We start from the raw sequence: 18,320 nt of genomic DNA, 5'->3' as shown, positions 1-18,320 counted from the left end.
CACAATCTGTTGGACCGGGATGTGGGGAGCCCTTGTTAGGGGTTGGGTTTTCGACCTTTTTTGCAAGAATATATGAAGAATCGATACAATATTTTTTTATAGGAACATGCGAGCAAATTGTAATGATTTACAACAAAAAACAAGAAATTGAAGAAATAAATGCAATTGAATTTCTCATATAAAAAAGAAAGAAAAAAAAAGAAGGTTCAAAACATGAATGAATTTGTTTTCAAATACATATATTAGAAATGAGTCACTCACCCCTTAAAAGGCCTCATAAGGGGGAGGGTTATCCACACTTATATAGAAGAGATAGGATCATCACCAAGCCGATGTGGGACAAGATATTAGAATTTTAACACGCCCCCTCACGTGTGGGCCGGAATGACACATCGGACTTCCATCACGTGGGTAGGCAAGAGAAGAGATAAAGAAAATAAACTCCATCATCGACTTGTGCCCGCTCTAATACCATGCCAAGTTTTATCAAACCGATCATGGTGAAAATCAGAGATGAAATGTGAAGAGATGGATGAAGAAAAGATAGAACTCCATGGAAGGAGATGAAGAAGAATGAAGGAACATTGCAGATGAAATGCGACGAAGAGGGGGAGAACAAAGGAGAGAATTTTTCATTAATGGACTACATTGTGAAAGAGTTAGATTACAAACTACACCAAGCTATGCCTTATATAGGCTTACATCTAACTAACTAACCAACTTCTCTAACTAACTAACTAACTCTAATAATGTCAAGTTTTTTCAAACCGATCATGGTGAAAATCAGAGATGAAATGTGAAGAGATGGATGAAGAAAAGATAGAACTCCATGGAAGGAGATGAAGAAGAATGAAGGAACATTGCAGATGAAATGCGACGAAGAGGGGGAGAACAAAGGAGAGAATTTTTCATTAATGGACTACATTGTGAAAGAGTTAGATTACAAACTACACCAAGCTATGCCTTATATAGGCTTACATCTAACTAACTAACCAACTTCTCTAACTAACTAACTCTAATAGCCCCTCAAGATGGAAACAAGACAATTGCTACATCTTGACAACAAAACAGCAAACAAAACATGATAAAAGATATTTTGATCTTCATGCATGGACTTGAACTTCATTCTACAGCACTTGAACAACACGAGCTAACGGCTCTGTCCTTCACTCGAACCATCACCTCTTCACTTCAATCATCATCTCGAAGCTTCTACATATGATCAGCTTCTCGGGCTTGCTCAAGCTGTGCTCTCCACAGAACCTCGGAAATATCCGATACAATCGGAGGGAAAAAAAATCTGCACACTTGCTGCAGGAAGAAGACGAGCTGCTGCACATACTCTTTGCAACCAGAAATCTGCACTTGTTGCAGGCTGCTCTTTCTCACAAAACCGAAAACAAGTGGAGAAACATATCTTCATAGAAAGTAATAAGCTAGGATCATACAAATCCAGCTAACACAAAAACAGAAACAGATTCACCGATACAATCGGAGGAAAACAAAGATAGATTCAGAGATTAGATTTCGACAGAAACTCAAAGCCGAAGAGAGAGCCTATCTAAAATTGAGAGAAAATGAGCTCTGGTAACACCAAAATGGTGAAGAAGAGAGGAATTGAGAAAAAGAAGAGAAACCGATTTAACATGAAAGGAAACAGATCGGTGAAACCAGAAACAGAATTGATATTTCAGATTCATAGAATCCTATTTCAATTGATATTTCAGATTCATAGAATCCTATTTCAATTGATATTTCAGATTCATTGAATCCTATTTCAATCTGTGAGAATTGAGAAAACCGAATTCAATCGGTGATTGACGGAAAAACGGTGAGAAACACCGATCCAAAAAAAATCTGAAGAACTCCGCGGAGATGATTTGAAGAACACCGTGTCAAATGTTGATCATGGTAACAAATCGGCGAAAATTAACACCGAACAACAAACAAGAGATAGAACCGAGTTAAATCGGCGATCGGCTGAAACGTCGAACAGAGAACTTGAATCGAACTGATTCAAAAAATGAAAAGAAAAAACAGAGATATAGATCGAGAATCAGAGTGATATGCGGAAGATTTTGCTCTGATATCATATTAGAAATGGGCCACTCATCCCTTAAAAGGGATCATAAGGGGGAGGGTTATCCACACTTATATAGAAGAGATAGGATCATCACCAAGCCGATGTGGGACAAGATATTAGAATTTTAACAACATAAATTAAGAAAAAATAATAATAAAAATTGAAAATGGATAGTCATTCTCTGCTCTCGTCGAGTGATGTGCACATTTGTGCATAACGTCGTGTAAAAAGGCATGTGGTCGCACATCCGGCCGTGGCACTCATGCTCTAAATACTGGAATACTCCCTGTCAAATAATTTTCATTAAAAAATGTGTGAATTAAATTTTAGTATACTATTATTTCGTGAAACTAGCTAGAGTAAATTTGCTGACTCTTTATATTCTTGGGTTGCCGTCTTTGGGCCCCACGATCACAACCCATTGTTGGAATATTCAGACAAGAGGCTCTAGTATATGTAATTGTCCTTTTCACCACAATCACACAATTTATTTTCTTCAAATGTTTTGCAGTGTCCTTTTTTGAAAAATAAAATTGGAAAATTATTTGTTGCGACTTTATCTACTCAATTGTGGGTTTTCTCAGGTAATCTGGTTGGTGTTATGTTTTAATTAAAGACCATAATTGATCAACCACAATTAGGGAAAATATTTGGCAACAACTTGTTAAGATTAAATTGACGACAAGATGTTTGCCTTTCATCCAATAATTGAGGGTTTAAGTCATCACAAAATTAAATAAAAATTATTGTTGACCATCTTTTAAAAGAACCATAGTTAAGTTGATTTTATACTTCAATATGTTTTATGTTTATTTAAATAGAACAATAACTAATTTCAATTTAACTGGATCGGGCCAAGTAATGGTTCGAAGCAAACATTAAAAGTTCAAGCTCAGTATGCTTAATTTTTCAGTATGCAATATAGTATGTAAATCACAATGGGACGATTATGATCATCCATTAATTCTTAAGATCAATCCACATTGTTGTGCTCATCCATTAATATATTGAATTTATAATACACATGAGAGACCTTCGATTTTTTTTTCCGGACTCACATCACACTGCTCCGGCGTTGTGTGGTTGATAGGGTCCTCGATCTAGCAAATCGCGCAGAAGATCATCTCCAATATTTTAGCATATCTTTTATTTTAGTTAATTCTCTTAATTTATTTTTCATATCTTTTGTAATCTTTTATTTTAATTATGTTTCTTGATTAACAAGACACGTGTTAGGGTTTAGAATTATATATAATAGAATTCTATCATATTTTAATTCATTGAGAATTAAAGTAATAAACACAATTTTTCTCATTTTGGTGCTCTCGAAACCCTAGCCTCACGTTAGGGTTGGTTTTTCTTGCTTTTGATTCACAAATTCATTATTACGTGTGCTTAACATTCTCGATAGGATCCCGCATCCTATAAGTGGTGGATGCCCTAAATTATGTAAAACTGAAAAGATTAAACTGTTTTGGTGAGAGAGAGACCTGACATTTTATGGAGGGTGGAAGACAAGACCTATGTCTTGAGTTATTTCATATAGTACCAATTTTAATAAGTTTGTGGTATCTAGCAGCTATTGATAATTTTATATTTTTTAATTTAAAATTTCCATATTTCAACAATCTTTTTTTAGGAAAACTAGTTACTCTCTCAAGGTCTTTCTTTCTCTATAGCTTTTATTTTTTAAAATAAAAATTATCTACTAGTGAAATTCAAATTAGAGATGCATGTAGACTTATGTAGACTTTGATGTTCCGCCTAACTGGATATTCATACTCTAGAAAGTAAAAATTGTCAAAAAGATATGACACAAATAGAAATTTCTATATGAAACGCATGATAAAGAATTTTGTTTTGGTCTTTGTAATATCATCCTCTAGACTTCTTTTCCTTTTACCGACTTTCATTTTCTATGATATATCATCCTCTAGACTTCTTTTCTTTTTACCAACTTTCATCTTCTATAAGTAGAAAAATTTACCATGCCTGAACATTACAACTCCATAATCCAATTTATTCAGCACAATAAATAATATTTTCCCTGTTTTTCAAAAAAGGAAAAATTGAAGTTCACACGCAAATCGTAATCTAATTGTGTTATATGTGTAGTCCTAAATGAAAAGGATTTGTCATAAACTATAATCAACAGATCAATAATCAAGCTGACTAGTCCACAAAAGGTAAATTAAATATTTTCCACATTATAGAATCTTTATTTGAAGTCTAACTCAATTATTCAATATCAAACATTTCTCCATTTTTTTGATAAAAAATATAATTCCAACTTGATTGAGGTGCCCCATATAGTATCTATGAAAAATCACAATATATGACTCAGGTTTGAGCAATTTGGTTATCTACGAGCCATTAGTCATGTTATAGAGTTGTCTATTTCTTAGTAAAACTAGGTGGTGGTGGTGGTGGTGGATGACCATAAATTGAGGCTGAGCCACCTCTCTCACACTTCATAAATTCCAAATGACCACCTCTTATTATTAATTGGGGTCACCCTTTTTAATATATAAAATTACGTGAACTTACTATGTCCATCCAACTACTATAATTGTTTTTATTTGATCATTAGCTTCTTTTTTTACATGATTAAAAATGAATAATATATAGTGGTTCCACATTTATATTCGTGATTGTGGTAAATCCAATTCTTGTGTATTAATTGGAAGAAAAATATTTTACCAACTAATTTATGCGTCATCATGTATTTGATTTTTTTACTCTGTGGGTAAAAGTTAAGTAGGGTTGATCCTTCAAATGATTGTTACTTAATTTTTTGTAGAAGATTATGAATGAGGCGCTACCAAATTTTAAAGCATCTAACTTTGGCCCAAATTTTTGAATAGAGTTCTAAAGTTTTGAAAGAGATTCAATTTGAAGTACTTTTTGGTGGTGAGATTTTAGGCCCTAATTACTAACATTACAAAATGCATCAATTTTAGTTACTTGTTTTTTCTGCAACAGAGCCTTTATCCTATCGACAAGGAGCTTAGACATTATTGCATGAGGTACCGAATTCGAGCCCTCTTGACATCAGTTGTAACTTCCTCCTATCTATAGTATATGAGTTTATTTGTAATTTCCTCCCTTATATAGGAGTTAATTTTTTTAAAAAAATAGTTACTTGTTTTTTCTAAAAACACAGATTACTAGTTTTAAATTATTAAAATAAAATACCATTTACTCATCTACGTACTCATATATATACTAGTACTATTTTAACATAACGTGGGTACTTAGATTATGACAAGTTGTGCTTTTGCACAAGTTGCTTGATTCCAACATAATAGAATAAATAAATCTTTTAAAATATTAGTTTAATTTCAAGCTCTTAGATATATATAAAAATGATTAAGATCTCCATATAAATTAGGGTTACTATCAGATTATTTATCACCTAAACTTTGGAGTAATCGTGAAAATATCATGACCTTCGGAATATTCCAACAATATTATTAGTCATTTAATTTACATTAATTTGGCAGAGAAATTTTGTTTTCAACCATTAACATCTTTGAAAATTTGTGTTTTGTTACAAATCTTGAAGGTCAAAGACATTTTTTATTGAGCATATCGTAGTCATTGTCTTAAGTTGATGATGATTAGTCTATGATTAAACAATATATACTTATAAAGTATGTTTAGTTTAGTTATACAATATCTTAACTATCACATATTTTACTAAGAATTTAATTTATGGAATTTCTTTTTAGAAGCTGGGCCAGGGTTTTGAGCTGATCATTTTCTACCACGTAATGCGATTGACATTTTAAACAGAAAAGTAAATTTTATTGTAATGTAATTTAATTAAATAGAAAAAAAAAACACGCTGACATTTATTAAAAAGGAATATCAGCAGGACACATTTTACAAGAAAATCTTAAATATAATAATAATTACTACTCCCTCCGTTTCTTATTAATATAAGCATTTCTTTTCGACACGAAGTTTAAGAATAGTGTGTTAAATGGATGATGGAAAAAGTAAGAGAGAATAAAGTAAGAAAGATTAATAGAGAATAAAGTAAAAGTGAGAATTATTTTTTTGGCAAAAACATAAATGACTCAATTAACTTGGAACTTTCTTAAATAGAAAAATGACTCTATTAACATGGAAGGGAATAGAGTCATCTTCTTCCTCCACCCATTTCAATAGCCATTGTTATATATCCATCCTCTGCACTTTTTATTTCTTGATTGTTCAGCCCTATTTCCATACCACTTCTGATGGTTTAGTCTCAAATAACAATACTTTGGTAAGGACTAAGAGATAAGTTTTGGAATTTTTAAAAGTTTTAGTAATAAAAAAAATAAAAAAGAAAAACTTGGGTAAGGGCTTTAGCCCTCCCCTCCTCGAATCGTGTGTCCGCCCCTACTCACAATTACAAACACACACACTAGCGTGTGAGTCGAAGTAGCTATTAGCCTATTATTGGCGTCGAGAACGTGATGAAATGACCCACAATGCATGAGAGCTTGGGAAAATTGCATGCATGAAATGACGAATATGACCTTGATTGGATTTTTGCAAATTTTTTTATTTATTTTCTTGTGATCACAAAATGAATTGGGATCATATGGTCGAATGATGTTCGACCTATCAACCAGTGTCTAGTCTGATATTTGCTTCAATCAATCGTTAGTATCATCATATTATATGTTGCGCATCAAATAATTAAATGTCAAATAAGCAGTACTCCCACAAGAATATCTGCACATTTTCCTTTTTAGTACGTATCACAAGAATATGCACTTCCAATTTTGGAAACTCTTCACTCTATTGAGGTGAGATTCATTCTTCTCTAATAATACTTTAATTACTTTTTCTATCTACTTTTCTCTTACTTTCTCAATTTTACATTAAAACTCGTGTCGAACCCAAAGTGCATATTCTTTAGGGACGAAGGGAGTACTATTCATTTTTTTCAAAAAAACATTTTCAGATATTTTGAGGTTGTGTGGTACGATTGGATAGGGGTTTTTGTTGGAAAATGGCCTTGTTTTATCTTCTATATGTTTTAAATTTTTTTGATAAACTTGTTTGCGGTCAAATTTGAATTGATTGTGCCGCTATTTCTATACATTTTTCAAAAAATATTTCCTAATCACCTACTCCCTCCATTTCACAGTGGTGGAAGCAATTTTTCAGACATTTAAATTAAAAATATTTCCTTTTTTTTGTTTTTTTACTCTATAAATACTCCTAATTCATCTTAACTTCACACACAACTACCCATCTATTTTTCCCAAATCATCTTCATTTCCTTTGCAATTTTCATCTAACATCTCATCACAAAATATCCGGCGACGGAAACTCCAGCGGTGGCGGCTCCGGTGGGTGGGATCTCAACGCTTTCGGCGACTGGGGGAGCATGTACAACACATTGGGTGGTTCCAGTTCGTCGGTGCCGGGCACCCAGGGTTCGTCGACGCCGGGGTACCAACCACCCAATTTTGATGTGGATCCATACGCTCGTCCCTCCGCCCTAATGTATTCGCAGGGATTATCCCAGATTCGGGAGAATTATCCGGTTCAACCCACTCCGGAAGAAGGCCGAGGCGGGGGAAGCTCCAGGGCGGAGGCGGAGGCGGACGAGGAGGAGGAGGAGGAGGATCTAGGCCGGCATCCATACGGTCCCAAAGAAATGCTGGCGGTGTACAACGCCTGGATCAGCGTCTCGTACGATCCCATCGTCGGGAATCAACAACCCTGGAAGTGCTTCTGAGAAAAGGTCAACTAGGCCTACCACGAGATTAAGCCGAATAAGACCCGCCGCCACACATATAAGATGCTCCGCGCTCACTTTGACCGAGTCGACAGAGATGTCAAACGATTTTGCGCCATCTACAAGAATGAAGCAGCTCATTACCAAAGCGGAGCTACGGGAGCCGACATTCTGAGGTCGGCTTTGCGGGTCTACTTCGAAGACACCGACAAACAATTCAAATATGCCGATGTTTGGGAGGTCGTCAGGGACAAGGAAAGGTGGGCCGGCGGTGTGCGGTCCAGCTCGGGCTCGACTTCGAAGAGCACGAAGCACATGACGAGTGGCCAATACTCGTCTGGTTCGGGCGGTTCGGGCATCTGGCCACAAGAGTTCGCCTAGCAGGAGGTTGAAACCCCGGCAGACGATGTCGGGGGTCCTCCCGTGGGCGCCGTCAGTCGCAAGGGAGAAATGCGGCGAAGGCGGCTAGAGGGAGGAGGGGCCGGGCCGAACCAATACAGACTGGTGAGATGAGTTGTAACTAGAAATGGTCCGGCTAAGAGCATCCACTATAGCATAGGCGCCTAAAGCCCCGGAGGGGGCGACGGCGGGGCGCATTATAGTGGGCGGGACGTCCGCCCCGGGCCGGACGAAAAAAAGTGGGGCGGACGCACGATCGGTGACTCCGGGGCGAGGACGCGCGATGGCGGGGCGGCGGGGCGATAGGCGCGCCGACCTATAGCGGGGCGGTGCCCGGTGCACCTATCCGGGGCGGACGTCCGAAATTATTTTTTTTTTAAATTCAATTTAATTTACCTATAAATACACTTCATTCCTCTCATTATTTTCACACCATTCCACCTCTTCATCACACATATTTTCTCTCACTAGAATTTGTGGACTGGAATGGACGATTTATGGAACGACGCGTGAAATTCTCTGATTCAAGACGTGCAGTACGAGGCCGAGGATGAGGAAGCGGCGCGAACGGCGGAACGCACGGCGGAAGTGGCGGGAGCACAACACATACCACACTCCAGGCCGACTTGGTTGAAGAAGTTTGGGCACGTAGGGGAGGTGGCGGCGCAGTGTGAACACTATTATGATGTTCAATAGATTAATATTTCGTTGTATAATTTTTCCCCCACTTTAATACGACGAAAATGTAGTGTTTAATTTTAATTTCTTCACTTATAGTCGTTTTTTATAATTACGTATAGTCCGATAAATTTAATTATTTATAATTGAATTAAAATAAATGAAAAAAATCGAGGCTATTGGAAGTATTTGCCTATAGTGGCGGAAATAAAAATTTGGGATTGTGGAAAAAAAATTGGGGCTGTGAAAAAAAGTAGCGGGGCTATTGGGGACGTCCGGCTATAGTGGATGCTCTTAGAGAAATAATGTGTATGTTGTCTATACGCTATTCTATTCGGTTGAATGACAGTAATGGGCATGACTTCTTCTGACATAGGTAGACTAAGAGAGAGTAGAAAGTTGCAAACTGGCAATATTCTTGGGGATTTGACAATTAATACTTGACGTGACATGCTAATTAAACCTATGCACTCATTATAATAACGACATAGTCCCTTAATTGTATGGGTGAGTCAAAACTTTTCGACACGAAATTTAAGAAAAATAAGATTTTGTTAGTAAAGTAGGAAGTGAATAAATTAAGAGAATTAATAAAGTAGAAACCAAAAGTAAGAGAGAATGTAAAAAAGAAAATGACTCATATCTTAGGACGTCCCAAAAAAATGTGAGTCACTTATATTGGGACGGAGGGTGCTGTTATATCTGTGTACATCTCGGATGACAGAAAATGCCATATAAGTACAGAGTTCTAACTTTTCTTTAATTTTTTCCCCTCTATCCCAAATGGCTTGAGTCGTATTTCATTTTAAGTTATTTCAAATTACTTTAGTTATTTTTCTTTTTCACTATAAACAAAATATCAAATTGCATCTATTTTATTCTTTCTTTTTTCTTACTCTCTCTTACTTTATTCTCTTTTCTATTTTGTTTTTCTTTATTTAATTTAGTAAACACAACTTTCTTAAATCTTGTGTGAAAAAAAAAAAGAAATGCTTCAACTAACGTGAGACGAAGGGAGTGATTTATTTCATAATTTTTCTTAATTGCTCCTCCGTCTCAAAATAAGGGTCATATTTTGTTATTTCGTTCCGTTCCATAATAAAAGTTTCATTTCACTTTTACTATAAATGATAAGTAGGTCTCACATTTCACTAACTCACTTTTATCATAATAAAATCCGATTATATTTTTCCAAAATTCTAATAAGGAAAAATTGTGTGTGAGCTAGACATCTTCATCATCTTTATATAAGATAATCCCTAATCGTAGTGATTCTCCAAAATATAAAGATTTACGATTTTCCATAATTTTTTGGATGGTCCATCACCAATTTTATATTCCTTTGTCTTTCATTAATTGTTCACTTTCACTTTTTTTATCATAAATGGTCATAGGTCTTACATCCCACTAACTCATTTAATAACATTTTATTATAAAATTATTCCCTCCGTCCCAATTAAATTGGTACAAAACTATTGAGCATAGAGATTAAGAAATTGTGTTGAATGTATTAAATAAAAGTATAATAAAATAGGAAAGAGAAAAAAGTAGAAGATAAAAGAGAATAAGACAGATGATGAAATAAAGTAACAGCGGTTGGATGTTTTGTTTTTTTAATCAAAAATTGGGAGGTCCCAAAAAGGAATACAACTCTAGTTAGTCGAGACGGAGGGAGTAATACGACGACCCACTGTTGGACGAGAGGAGCCGGGGCGGGTTTTTTTGGGAGGGGGGTGGGTGGTCTCGGCGGTTCCACGGTGGTCTATTGCAGACTGCTGACTGTGGCCGCGGCGCTGGCGGTGATTTTTTTTAATTATTAATGTGATAAATAATGTGCTTTTATTTTGTGGTTGTGATGATGTGACAGAAGAGTTTTTGTGGATGTGGTGTGGTTGTTCTGACTATTGTGGTTGTGGACACTCTAAAAGTGAGACCATATTCCATTAATTTTTTTAATTTATTTTTCTTTATATTTTTCAAGGTTTATGTCGAAATTAAAGTGGATAATTATTAGGGGATAAGTGGATAATTATTAGGGGATCGAGTGAGCAAAACTTTATATTTTGCAGAATCAATTTTAATTAGGGATTATCTTATACACACATATGAAGATCTCACTCACACACAATTTTTGCTTTTTCGATTAAGGTAAAACTCTATACATATTTAATTAATGACTCTGTTCCTCTCACTCTGACACACTTTCTCTCTCACAGCCGAAAATGATGGGATCAGATATTGTGTTCTTTGCCGGTTTTAATTAATTGGGATTTGTATTCTGGAGACTTCTACCTATTATTCTTGTATGCAGACTTCTACCTATTTTCATTGGTTAGTCGTAATACTTTTTGGGAGTATAGAGATTTTGGAGCACTTATTCTGCTATTCTGTTGCCGGTTATTAATTGCTATTTGTATTTTTGTATGCAGACTTCTACCAATCTTCATTGTATAGTACTAGTCTACTCCTACTAATTTGTACTCCATATTCTGGGACCGTTTGTATGGAGATATTAGAGCACTTATTCTGTTATTACTTTTGCTTTTAAATAGAAGTTCCCCTATGTTATTTTAGTTCATTTATGAATAAGAGTCTCGTTTTATATTTACGTCATTTCATTCATGATACATTTAAAACTAATACTTCCTCGTCCCTGAATAAGCGTTCCGTTTTTTTTCATTTTGGTCCTTCTGCGAATAGGAGTCCCGGTTCATAATTATCATAAATGATAAAGATACCTCACATTCCACTCAAATATCATTTATATACAAGGGAGACATGTATTCCACTTAGGGCATCCGCAACGCGGCTCGCGCCGCGTCCCGCATCCCGTCCCGGAGGGACGGATCAGCCGCGCGACGCGTTGCAGCGCCCGTCTCGTCCCTCGTCCCGTCCCGCAGCCCGCGTCTCCGAGACACAAGACGGGCCATCTCGCCAAGCGCCTCAGTAACGTGGCGCGAATCGGCGTCATGCGTGACGCCCACTCGCCGGCCCGCGAGTGGGCGTCGTCACGTGCTGACGCAATAATTATTTTTTTTTAAAATTCGAATTTTAAAAAAAAAAATTTTATTTAAAAAAATTGTTTTTATATTTAAAAACAATTTTTACAAATAAATGAATACAATAAATTCGTAATAGCCCATATATATTTGATGGGCTTGCGAATTTATGAAACTCATTCTTGGTTGTCTCTTTTATAGAGACATCCTTGAATGTTTTATGTTCCACTTTCGATGTGAGACAAACTCATTCTTGGTTGTCTCTCTTTTATAGAGACATCTTTGAATGTTTTATGTTCCACTTTCGATGTGGGACAAACTCATTTTTGGTTGTCTCTCTTTTATAGAGACATCCTTGAATGTTTTAATGTTCCACTTTCGATGTGGGACAAACTCATTCTTGGTGACAACCAAGAATGTTTTATGTTCCACTTTCGATGTGAGACAAACTCATTCTTGGTTGTCTCTCTTTTATAGAGACATCCTTGAATGTTTTTTTATGTTCCACTTTCGATGTGGGACAAACTCATTCTTGGTTGTCTCTCTTTTATAGAGACATCCTTGAATGTTTTAATGTTCTACTTTCAATGTGGGACAAATTCATTATTGGTTGTCTCTATAAAATTTAAATTATGTCATTTTTATTTTTTTTTTGGATTTTAATTATGTCTTTTTCTATTTTTTTGAATTTTAAGTTGTAATGTTATTTTAATTTTAATGAAGTGTGTTTTTTAATTGAATTTGTTGGAAATAAAATAAAAAATGAAATTGAATGAATAGTAATTTAAGGGACGGAATAAGGGACGGTTAAGGGACGGAGTGTTGCAGGCTCCGTCCCTTAGTTAAGGGATGGAGAAAAAAAGGACAGTGTGGCCCTCAAATAGTAGTTAAGGGACGGTATAAGGGACAGCGTTGTGGATGCCCTTATCTTCTTTCACCCATTTTTCTTAACATTTTTTAAAACCCGTGTCGGAAAGAAATGAGACTCATATTCGCGGAGAGAGAGAATATATACAAATAAGACTCATAATCCACTAAATTTTTTCCAACCACTTTTTTAACGTTTCTTAAAACCCGTGCTGCCAAAAGTAGAACTCCTAATGTCGGACGGATAGAGTAATTCATAATTAAATGCAAAACTATAAAATGAGTTAGAGTGGGATTTTCATTTCTCAGTAGTATTAAACAAAAATTAAATTTCATAATCTACTCAAACATTAATAGGGATTATATAATTAGCATATACTCTAGTTTAATTATAAGCAAATATGTCGCATTTGTAACATCTACATATCATTTGTTTATCCCATATTTAAAAAAGATGGAAGATTGAAACGGAGCGAAGGATAATTCAAATATATGAATATCTAACTTTGCTAGTCATGGATGAACTTAAATTTGTCGTTTGTACACGTCTAATTTTATCATAAGGGAGCATTTGTTTTTGGTAGTTACTAGCATTAGTTAACAAAGTATAAAACAATACTATGGTATAGACGTGAGCAGGGGTGGATCTATTCATGCCTTAGGAGGGGCATTTGCCCCACCTCATATTTTCTCCCCTATATAAATATTGCCATTGATATAATTTATTTCTTTTAATTTTTCAGTAAATGCCCCTCCTCAAATTTGTAAATTTCCTTCATATATAAATTTGCCCCCGTTCATACAAATTCTTGGCTCCGCCCTGGACGTGAGAAATAAAAGAAAAAATAAATGAAATTGAACGTATGCAGGGATTTTAATTTTACAAGCAGGTAGATTTAGATTCTAGGAGTATGGAGGTGAATTTTGATTAATATCCGTTACACTGAGTATATAACATTAATTTTTTTGTTAAAATGCAATTTATCAAAGTAAATACGTATTATAAATTCTACAATCATCTTGTCTGACATAATTGGGAATAAAAAATGAATTCATCAATTTATATATGCCATTTAAGATCAAAAGTTTAAAATAGTTACATGTCTTGTCATATATATATATATATATATATATATATATATATATATATATATATATATATATATATATATATATTAAGGTCCTTCACAACTTTTCAGTGCAAACTTCAATCAGATCACAACCCTTCGATCATTGAATTGGATGGTTGTGATGATCTGCATTATTTGACGAAAAATCTGCATTATTGGTCGGTGTACATTATTAGAATGAAAATTTGCATTATTACACTATAATTGTGCATTATTAGTCGGTGTGTATTATTCAATTGAAAATCTGCATTATTAAATGACACGTGTCATCAATCTAACCGTCGGATGACAAAATCGTGGGGCTGAAATAGAACAAAAGATAGAAAAAGGATCTGAAAAAATATAATATAATATATATATATATATATATATATATATATATATATATATAATATTATATTAAATCAACGTGGTTTTAACGTGACTTTTTATTGTACATGTTATGAACCTAAAAAGTGGTTTAAAATATCTTAAAATGTAGCATGATTGCCTACGTAAAATAAGATTTTGATGAAAATATCTTATGTGAGTGAGCTTGAGAAATACCAAACAAAATGTAATGTTTGTGATATTATAGACCAATTTCAAAGTTCATGGGAAATACCAAAATTTAGGCAAAATTCATAGTTTTATAGACCAATATCCCTCTTTAATTCGCTCTTCCCATTTCATTTAATTTATCTACCATTTTTTTAAAACATTTTTGCAATTGTTTCTTTTGGTTAAATACTAAAATGAATATAAAATTAATTAAATTTATAAGTTGCTAGTCTTAGTTTATCATGATTAAAATGTATAACTATTTTAATTTATAATTTTTTTTTATTTTAGTATTTAAAAAATAATTGGCATAGTACTATGTAAATAAAAGAAATGAGAATGGTGAAGAGAAATAAGACGTGTGTGGAGTGTTCTTAGCTGTTTTTCTCTTCATTTTTTCGTATTTCTGTTTTTCAAGATTACAAGATATTAAATGTTTCCTCAAAGTTGTAATTAATTATGTTATGTACCAAAAGATTTGTAAGAAAGAGTTATTTGAAAATTTTATTTTGCATATTAGCATTCACTCCACCAGTTGAAGCCTTCAAGGAAAGAAAATAAAAGAATTGGAAATAAAACGGTACCGTTTTATACTACAGTAAGTCAGTAAGTGTGCTCCGTGTCCATATAAAGCTATTAGGGTTTTCACAAACTCTCACTTCAAATTCTCACTTCAATTTCTCACTCAAACTCAATATGGCCTCACCTCCGCAGCCCCCCTTCCCCACTGGTAAATCCATCGCCGCCTCCGACCCCCGCCCTACCGACGCCGCTGCCACCTCCGGCCCCCTCCATGTAGCCGCCTCCGACCCCCTCCCTACCGGCGCCGCCGCCACCTCCGGCCCCCTCCATGTAGCCGCCTCCGACCCCCTCCCTACCGGCGCCGCCGCCACCTCCGGCCCCCTCCATGTAGCCGCCTCCGACCCCCTCCCTACCGGCGCCACCGCCACCTCCGGCCCCCTACCTGTTCCTGCCTCCGACTCTGAAGGAAGTGGGAACCAGATGGCGTCCGGTCACGGCAGCAATCAAGGCCCCCTGTCCGGTGAGGGTAGCAATGAACGGCAGCTGTCGGATCACGACAGCCAAGTTGTCCCTGGTGAAGGTCAGGCCAGCAACGAGGAAGTGGCAGCAGAGGAGGTTATCGATGATCAACTGGAAGTCCAACCTGCTGCACCCCCATCCAACTTTGTGCCTCCAGTTGATCCATCCGCCGCTGAATTTTACGGTTGGTTCGACACGTTTGGGAAAAAAATGTGCAACATCCCAGACGAACTATTGTGGTAAAAGTAAATCAAAGTAAAGAGACTGATATTGACAGGAAACATTGGTTTTTTTTATTGATCAGCACATTGCAAACTAAATACATAACCACACCTTTTATAATGATAAGAATAACTACTTTTCCTAACTGCTAGAAACTGCCATCCATAACTGATAACCATAACTGTCATTATCCTAATCTAATAATAACCAACTCCTAACTTATCTAATATTTACAGAATTTATTGAATCAACTTTCAACACTCCCCCTTGATTCAAATTCACATACTCCTAGTTGAGATGTAAAAAACTGATGTTTAGCTTGCGGAAGCGATTTGGTGAAAATATCAGCGGTCTGCTCATTAGTACCACAAAACTTTAGTACAATCTTTCCATCTGCAATCAGCTTGCGTATGAAGTGATGCTGCACATCTACGTGCTTCGTTCTTCCATGACAGGCCGGATTTTTTGCCATTGCAATAGCAGACCTGTTGTCACAATAAATCATTGTAGCTTCATTATGATCAAGGATAAAATCAGCAACCAATTTTTGGAGCCACAAAGCCTGGCGTGCTGCTGCAGTAGCTGCTGCGTACTCTGCTTCAAAGGATGATAGGGCTATTGTGTCTTGCTTCTTTGAACTCCAAGTTACAGCCCCAGAACCAAAGCTGAAAACATTGCCTGATGTGCTTTTTCTATCATCTAAGCACCCTGCCCAGTCACTATCGGTATACCCAACCAATTTGAAGTCTGGCACTTTACTATACCATATTCCAAATTTCACCGTACCTGCGACATAACGGAGTATTCTTCGAGCTGCACCAAGATGCTGTTTGGTTGGATTATGCATATGTCTCGACACTACACTTACAGGACAAACAATGTCAGGCCTTGTATGAGTAAGGTAGTTAAGTCCTCCAACTAGACTCCTGTATATAGTACCATCAGCATGTTCAGTGCCATCAACACGCTGCAACTTCTCGTTAACATTCATCGGTGTTGCTACAGTTTCACAATTGCTCATGTGAAATTTCTTCAACAAGTCAGTAGCATGCTTCTCTTGACACACAAAGATCCCATCCTTGTTTTGCTTTACTTCAAGCCCAAGAAAAAAACTTAACAGACCTAAGTCTGTCATCTCAAACTCATTCATCATATTAGACTTGAACTCATCAACCAATGATTGAGATGAACCCATATAAATCATATCATCCACGTACAGACAAACAACAAGGAAGTCTTTGTTACCTTGCTTCTTGAAGTAGAGAGTAGGCTCATTGTCACTTCTTGTGAATCCGCTTGCTCGAAAGAATGAGTCAATTCTACTATACCACGCACGTGTGGCTTGTTTCAGCCCATAAAGAGCTCTCATCAACTTGTAAACCTTGTCTTCTTGGCCACAAATAGTATAACCTTCAGGTTGTGAGACATAAACTTCCTCTTCTAACTCACCATTGAGAAATGCGGACTTCACATCGAACTGATACACATGTAGTTGTAATTGAGCAGCCACAGCAAGAAACATTCTCACTGTTTCAAATCGAGCAACAGGTGAGAAAGTCTCTTCATAATCCACCCCATGCTGTTGTGAGTATCCTTTGACGACCAGCCTTGCTTTGTGCTTTTGAATACTCCCATCAGAGTTGTACTTTGTGCGGAACACCCATTTGAGCCCTATCAGATTCTTATCTGCTGGTTTTTCAACAAGCTGCCATGTTTTGTTCTTTTCGATGGCCTCCAACTCAGCTTCCATTGCATCTTGCCATATTTTGTGTTCCACAGCTTCATCAAAAGAAATGGGATCAGCGACATATAATGCGAAGTTACATGTCCTGTAAATATTTCGGAGTGAACGGATATGCTTCGGAGGTGTTCCATCTGAGGAGGCACTAGAAGATAAGTTTGATGCTGGTGATAATGTACTGCTGCTCGCTGAACTGCTGCTTGCTAAACTGCTGCTCGCTGAGTTGTGGGGCGATGTATGATTGCTCGGGTTTTGAGTCGGGCTGCCTTGAGGTGTAGAGTCAGGTGATGACGAGTTGCTGCTGCCATTTTGCTCAGGTTCTTCATGCCTATGATCTGTAAGTTCAAAATACATTCCTGAAGGATTCTCGTTAGTGTCCCATATCCACCTTTCTTCCTCGTTAAACTTGACATCCCTGCTCACAGTGACCTTGCCATTCACCGGGTCATATAGCTTATATGCTTTGGTTTCAGTACAATAGCCAATGAATATATTTTTTTCAGATTTACTATCAAGCTTACGACGTAAGTTAGACGTAACCAAAGCATAAGCTACACAACCAAAGACTTTCAAATGTCTTACCCAAGGCTTCTTACCCCTCCATGCTTCGAAAGGAGTCTGATTCATGACCGCCCTTGTTGGAGATATGTTCAACAAATAAACTGCAGTTGCAACGGCTTGTCCCCAGAACTTCTTTGGTAACTCTTTAGATTGCAGCATACTCCTAGCCATTTCAACCACCGTTCTATTTTTTCGCTCAGCTACGCCGTTTTGCTGAGGCGTGTAGGGTGTCGTTAGCTGTCTGCGGATGCCATGTTCCTCACAGTAGCTTGTGAACCCTCGTCCTAGAAATTCACCACCACGATCAGTGCGAAGA

This window comes from Salvia splendens, chromosome 13 (assembly GCF_004379255.2).
Source record: "Salvia splendens isolate huo1 chromosome 13, SspV2, whole genome shotgun sequence".
NCBI classification, from domain to species: domain Eukaryota; kingdom Viridiplantae; phylum Streptophyta; class Magnoliopsida; order Lamiales; family Lamiaceae; genus Salvia; species Salvia splendens.
Note: the sequence above shows the minus strand (reverse complement) of the source record.